The following is a 7,767-nucleotide window of genomic DNA, read 5'->3' as shown; positions in this document are numbered from 1 at the left end:
GTGTGTGTGTGTGTGTGTGGCTGGCCTGTTGACTTGGTTACAGAGCAGCAGCAGGTGCTGGGCCAGGGCCCAAACTGGAGAACCAGGTGGGGTGGGCAGAGGAGGTGCCAGTTGTCTGGTACACGGTCACATTTTCTGGTAGCAGCCTGGCCTTCACAGGTGGGAGAGGGTTTAGAATTCAAATCCCCAGAACTCCAGCACCACCACCCCTTCCCTCTGGGCCTGGCAAGGACCGGAAGTGGAGTGTGAGTGAGACAGAGACCTGCAGTGATCCAGAAATAATGAGTCCTCAGGCATGAGAGTGAGTCCAGGGAATTCTGGGTAGAAAGCTTAGAACATAGGGAACTAGAATCTAATAGGGAACCCCAGGTCTAATACCTACAAGCACTTAATCCGCACCCCCAGGTACTTTAGATAGGACCCAGGAGCCCTTTAGCAATGAGCTATATCCCCAGCCCTTTCTTTTTTCTTTTTTTTTGTTTTCATTTTGAGACAGGGTCTCACTAAATTGCCTGGGCTAGGCTTGAACTTGCAGTCCTCCCACCTCATCCTCAATCAGCTGAGATTACAGGCATGTGCTGCTTCGACTGGCAGTGCTTAACTTCTTTGGCCTCAGTTTTCTCATCTGTGGAATGGGAAGAGGCAGTTCATGAGGCTCAAAGAAGACACACTTCTTCAGTGCTTAGGCTGGGATTGCTGCAAAGCAGATTGATGATGTCAGGACTGTTCTTAAATTTCTCCCACAGGTGCATCACAAGCCACAGCTGCACCAGCCTTGCCTTTTGTCCCCACAGGAGTGTCCTTGTGTCCTTAGACAAAATTCTGAAATAAAAATGTTAAACTCCAGCATTTTAGTTTTGTAGACAACCATGCCCCTTATCTCTCCCTCAGCAACTGTGTGAGGTAGACAAGGCAGACCTCCCATTCCCATGGTGAAGAAAAGGAAATTGAAGTCTCTGGCGTCCTGCCCAACATCACCTGGGGCTTCATTAATGGTAGAATTAAGAGTCATCTGCATCTCAGGCTCTGCTTCTCTTTGCATGAGGCAGAGTGTACACTGTTCCAAAGCCCCTCATAGATCTTTATCTCCTTTTTTCCAGTCTTTAATTCCATAGCCAGTCAGGACCACTCCCTTGTATAGCCTACAACTCTCTTATCTCCCTCTAGCCTCAGCATCCTTGTTTTTATTGTTGTTGTTGTTTTGTTTTGTTTTTTAAAACAATGTCTGGCTTTGTAGTTCAGACTGGCCCTGAACTCACTAGGTAGCCCAAACTGACCTCAAACTTGCAGTGATCCTCTTGTCTCAGCCTCCCGAGTGCTGGGATTATGGGTGTGCCACCACGCCTGGCTAACATCTTCGTTTGACTAACACCACTTGCCCAAATCTTTCTCTTCACCAACTCTATGCCTGTTTTCAACCAGTTATACAATGGCTGTAGAAAACCCCAGAACGTCTAGGTGTATACCTGTAATTCCAGTATTCCATTTGAGGCAGGAGGATTGCAAGATTGAGGCAAGCCTAAGCTATATACTGAGACCCTGTCTCAAAAAACAAAAAAGATGAAAGGTGGGGAGGGAGAAGGGAAGGGAAGGGAAGGGAAGAAATGAGCCCCAGAACTATGCTGACTGCCCTGACTTCAGAAACATGACCGAGAGCCTCTAGTGGACCCTAATGCCACACTACATTTCTCCACTCCCTCCTCCAGAGAGGAACAACCAGGAATAGGAGCACCAGACTGAGCAACTAAAAGTATTTCATGTAGCTGTTCTATCCAAAAAGCAGTCACTAATGTGAAATTTCAGCTACTGTGGCCAATAGTAGGAGAGTTATTTTGAGATGGGGGACTTTTCAGAGCCCATCTCACCACCCGTGTGACAAGGAGTGGCCCAGATTCTCCAGATGGCTAATTCTGGCTTTGGCTATGGACTGACATCTTTGAAGCCAGAACTCATCTCTTTTCCTTCTGGAGCTAGAAAGCCCAGAAAGAAAACAGAGCCAACCAATCTACTGAAGGTAAGCAAGCCAAGCCTCCATCTGCATGGGTCCATGAAGCTGGAGACCTCAGGAATTATTATCCAGATGGAGGAATTTGGGACCTCATAGGCCTACTGGGCTCACAGCTCTCTGGTTTAGCTCTTAAATGTCTTCCTACGTCTTTGGAGTTGGGCATCTCAGAGTTGTTCTAGGCATCACCAACTCTACCAACCAACAGGCAAGTATCTTGTATAAAATAGAGTTTAAAGAGACTCTGTTTTTAAACACGCTACTGTATCTAACATAAAATAAGAGGCAGTTGACACCCTTATATTCTTCAACAACTATTTATTGAATGCCTGCCAAGCACTGATCCAGGTGCCAGGGATACACTGGGAGACAAGAAAGGTCACTTAAGGAGCTTATAATTTTGTGGGAAAGACAGATAACAAACAAACAATAAAACTTCAGACAGCAGTAGCACATGAAGAAAACAAAACAAGTTAGAGAGGGGGTTGGCTACTATTTCAGACTGAACAGGGAAAGATCTGTTTTCTATTTGAACTGAGAGCTTAATGAGGAGTCAGTCATGGCAAGACCTGGAGAACAGCGCTCTAGGCAGAGAGAACAGCAAGCACCAAACTTCACAGGCAGGGGCGAGCCCAGTGTATTCCAAGGAACAGAGTGAGGGACAGGAGAGAGTTGTGCAAGGTGAGATCACAGGAGGAAAGGAAATGTGGGAAAGAGAGGGCACTATGACAGGCACAGTGGAGGGTTCTAAGCAAACATGACTGCCTAGGTTGCGTTTTAGGGAGATTCCTGCATCTGCTGTGTGAAGTAGATGCAGAAAGCTGGATGGGAGGCTGGCTACTACAGCATCTAGGAAGGAGAGCAGAGGGCTTGCACCAGCAGGAGACTGGGGAGAAGGGTCTGAGTTCAGAGTAGAGCAAAGGACTTGCTAATGCATGGTGTGCCGCTCCCAACCCCAGCCTTGCCTGCCTCAGTCCCCGCTTACTTGCTGGCAGGGCCCTGAGTCCTTCATTGAAGTATTATTCATCCTTCCACTTGTTCGAGGAAGATGGTTTCCCACAGACCCACGGATAAGTATAGATTGGTGTAAACCATTCCTGGTAATTGCATTCCCTCCTTCCGCTGACTGGTTTAGGCATGGGCAGGTAAGATGCCTATTACAGTGTTACATATCTTTTCTCTTCACTTTTTTACCTTTTTTTGGGCAGGACTTCTCTAAGGAAAAAAAGTTTTTTTCCCTGATAAAAAGAGATGTGGGAAGAAACTCCCCTTCCCTGCCATAAGACAGAGTCACATGAGGACATGATAATTACACTGTAGCAGCCAACTTCTGATCATGAGGGGAAATGTCACCGCCCCACTGAAGGTGCCAGAGTAGAAAGCTGGAAATACCGGAGCTATTGGTGACATCAACGAATCAACCCTGGTACTCCCCTCTGCTTTGATTTCCAATGGGATAATGAATATCCCCATTGTTTAAGCTATGGCTAGCTATGCTTTCCATTATTTGCAGCCAAAAATTTCTAACAAAAGAGAAGGAAGAGAGAGAAAGACAGAAATATGATCCTAGGTTTTTAACTTAAGCACTTGGGCGCAGGTTTGGCAGAAAGTAGAATAAGAGTAGAAAATTGAGACTCCACTGAGATCGTGCTGTTTGAGTTGTCTAATGGGCTTTTAATTCAAGATATCAAGAAGGCAAATAGCATTTGGTAGGCTGAGGCAGGAGGATCACTGCAAGTTTGAGACCAGCTTGAACTACATAGTAAGACTATATATCTATATCTATATCTATATAAATATATAGATATCTATATAAATATATAGATATAGATATATAGTGTATATACACTGTAGTTGAAGTTCAAAGAAGTCTGACATGGAGATATAAATCTGAGCACCATCAGTATATTTGTGACATTTGTTTCTCTTTAGATTTGTTTTTTTTTTTTCTCAGTACCATGTATGTGCCTGGTAGGCGCAAGATCCTGAGTTCCCCAGCCCTATTTTTTATTCTTTTCTTTCACCATTGAAGAAGGAGGCATTTTGAAATGTTGCAGTAATTGCATGTGCACACATGGAAGCAGGCACAGTACTCAGGACTGAATCTAGGACTGTACTACTGACCTACACTCCCAGCTGTTTTTTTCTTTTAATAATATACCTTTTTTTGGACATGGTCTTGCTAAGTTGCCCAGACTGCCCTCAGATTTTTTTGTTCGTTTGTTTGTTTCAAGACAAGGTCTTGTTTTGTAGGTCAGGCTAGCCTGGAATTCACCATATATCCCAGACTGGCCACACATTTATGGCAATCCTCCTGCCTCAGCATCTTGAGTACTGGGATTACAGACATGCACCACCACACCCAGCAAGGCCTCAAATTTGTGATCCCCATGCCTCAGCCTCTTAAACACTGAGATTCACAATAACATTTTATCATGGACATTTAAACATATGCCACAAGGGAGAGAGAGATAACAGCCTAGAATCCCATATACTCATCACTGAGCTTCAACAATTGGTCCTTCGGGGAGGAAAACAAAGAAATGAAGAACTTAGCTCTCAAGACGTTTGTTTAAGGTGAGCCACCAGAAACTACCATGAGTAAGTGGCCAGGACAAAAACTGGGAGCCACAAAGAAAGAATTTGAGATAGGAATGAGCAGCCAAACACTGTTGTGAGAAGTTGAGAAAGATGACGATGGAGAAGTGGCCTTTGTGAATCTGGCGAGATGGCAGTCACTAGACACCTGGGCAAGAGCATCTCGGTGAGCACATGGGCCGAGCCTGCCAGAATGTTGAGGGACAAAGATGTAGTGAAGGTGACAACAGGGCCCCCCTTAAAGGATATGCTGTGAGACAGAAGGCAACCAGAGAAGCTTCAACTGGGACAGGCTGAAGGATAAACGCTAAGACGACAGCTCTGCCTCCCTCCGATGGCAGGCTGGAGACAGTTTATACACTGAGGCCTTTGCTGTCCAGCTCCAAAATGAAGATGAGACCCTTAGGAAGGGCACAGAAAAGACAGAAGTCATGTGGGGTTAGGAGAAGCGGGAAGACCCAAAGAGACAGTGGCCAGGTAGACATCCAGATAGGGTTGATGTATTGAGAGGTGTTTTAATGAAAGGGTGAAAAAAGCATTGGCCATCACATTCCAGAGCAGCATTTTGGCACTGGGGATTGGTTTTATGGAAAACAATTTTTCCACAGATGCGGGAGGGGAGTTGGTTTTAGGCAGATTCAAAGGAGCACGTAAGCTAGATTCTTAGCACATGCGTGGGCAGTCCACAGTAGGGTTCACACTCCTAGGAGAATCTAATGCCACTGCTGATCTGACAGATTGCAGATTTCAGGTGGTGATGGGAGCCATGGGGAGTGCCTCTAAAAACAAATAAAGCTTTGCTTGCTCACTGTCCGTCTTCTACTGTATGGCCTGTGTCCTAACAGATGATGGACCAGTACCCATCCATGGTTTAGGGGCCCCTTCATCTAGAGTCTGTACATGTCTGTGAATGTCTAAAAATTTAGGTTCTGGTAGTACAGATCATTACCTTCATAGTTACCCAGAGCTTATAGCCCTGATCCAGGAGATCTATATATATCATGAGGTCACACACACTCAGAACTTATTATTTCACTAACACGCATGCCTTGGACATATCTTCCTGCACCCTTGTCTACCCAGGTAGAGGGTCTGCTTAGGAGCCATCGAGTTCTATCTCAGGGGCCTGGGTAACATAAATGTGTGATATGGGCTGAATGCATGAAGTTAAATGGCAACTGACACTTGTCTTCAGTGTTAGGGAGACACTAAGATGACAAGGACTGTAATGAGCAGGAGGGAGCTTGTTGCTCATCCTAAGGTAGGACTATCAGCTGCATTTATTGATGTACTAGTTTCTTATTGCTTCTAAACAAACTGCTACTTTAAACTTAGTGGTTAAAACAACACAAATTGCCAGGCATGGTCGCACACACCTGTAATCCCAGCACTTGGGAGGTTGAGGCAGGAGGATTTCTGTGAGTTTGAGACCAGCCTGGGCTACATAGTGAGTTCCAGGTCAATCTAAACTACATAGTGAGACCCTGTCTAAAAAAAAAAAGAAACACACACACAGACGCACACACTCACACACACACACACACACACACAAATTTACTATCTTATGGTACTCATGGTCAGAAGTAAAAGAAGGGGGGGTTTAGGGAGCTAAAGAAAAAAATCACAACATTACCATGGTTGCATTCTCTCTGAAGATTCATGGGAAGAGCTGTGCCTTGCCTTTTTCATCTTTGTGGCCTTTCTCTAGCCGTCTTCCAAGCCCACAATCACATCACTCATGTCACTCTGACCTCTGTTTTCAATCTCGTTTCCTGACTCTGACCCTCCTCCTTTCCTCTTTCACATTTGCAGACCCTTGTGGGGCTGGGGGTGTAGTTCAGTAGCAGAGTGCTGGTGAGAGTGTACAAGGCCCTGGGTCCATTCCTAGCATTAAAAGGGGGGCTTATGATAATCTTGGTCCTAAGGATAATCCAGACTAATCTCAAGATCCCCACCTTAAACACATCCACAAAGTTCTTTTATCAAGTATGGTAACAGGTTCCAATGAGTAGAATGTGGACACCTAACTTGGTAAATGGGAATGCAGGCCTGGTACAACCAGAACTTCTAGCTCTTTTCCAAATAGACTAGACATCTGGAATTATTTGGAAGAGGGCACTGGGGATCAGACCCAGGGACTTTATTGTTCTGGTTTGGGACAGGGTTTAAGTTCTTAAGTTGTCCAGGCTGTCCTCCACCTTGGGGTCCTCCTGCATCAGTCTTCTGCGTCAATGGGACTATAGGTGTAAGACACCGTCAACGTCGGGATTTTATAGGACTGCAGAAAAGAGTTAACAGAGCAGGCCAGAGACTACTGTCCTGATAGGGTTGGCATTTGGCTGGTGTCTGGGAACCTGGTCCTTAGAATGTTCCCAACTGACAGTTAATTGATAAGGAAAGGTGTTTATGCCAAACACCTGATTTTCTTCTAGGAGTCTGGCACTTTGGTATGTACAAGACAGAAATGCCTATGTGACAAGCCTCCAGATGCAGCTACTGAGTCTCTAACAAGCTTCCCTGGGTGGAAACATAGCAAGGAAATGTGGCTGTGTCTTTATTTTGAAGAAAAAGTATACTTTGTGTGAACCCTGTACATCCTTCCTACATTGCAGCAAAAAGCTTAGCAGAAAGCACAACTCTATGCGGGTCCTGTGAGTCTTCTAGCAAATCTCCCAACATGGGGGTGGTCTCAGAGAGGCCCCAGTTCCTGATTGTTTCATATTAATAAGCACTATTAACAATGTGAAAGGCAAAGGAAACATTTCTGCGAGGTAATTTGGCCTACAGGATGCCAATCTGCACTTCCATCTTGGAGTTCGACCTTTTTTTTTTTTTTTTTTTTTTAAACCGGGGATCAAACTCAGGACCTTGTACTTGTGAGGCAGTGGGCAGAACCACTGAGCTAAGTTCCTGGCCCTCTTAGAGTTTTACCTTAATTTTTTTTTTTTTTTTTTTTGAGACAGGGTCTCACTATGTAGTTCAGACAGCCCTGGAACTCACTATGTAGCCCAGGCTGGTCTCAAACTCCCAGTAATCTTCCTTCCTCAGTCTCCTGAGTGCTGGGATTACAGGTGTGCCCCACCATGCCCCGCTTCTCTACCTTAATTTTAGCTCCATATCTGAAGAGAAACAACTCATCCATACATGCACAGCAAATGCTTACT

The sequence above is a fragment of the Fukomys damarensis genome, unplaced genomic scaffold, assembly GCF_012274545.1.
Source record: "Fukomys damarensis isolate Sample0158 unplaced genomic scaffold, DMR_v1.0_HiC HiC_scaffold_16, whole genome shotgun sequence".
Classification (NCBI taxonomy): Eukaryota; Metazoa; Chordata; class Mammalia; order Rodentia; family Bathyergidae; genus Fukomys; species Fukomys damarensis.
Note: the sequence above shows the minus strand (reverse complement) of the source record.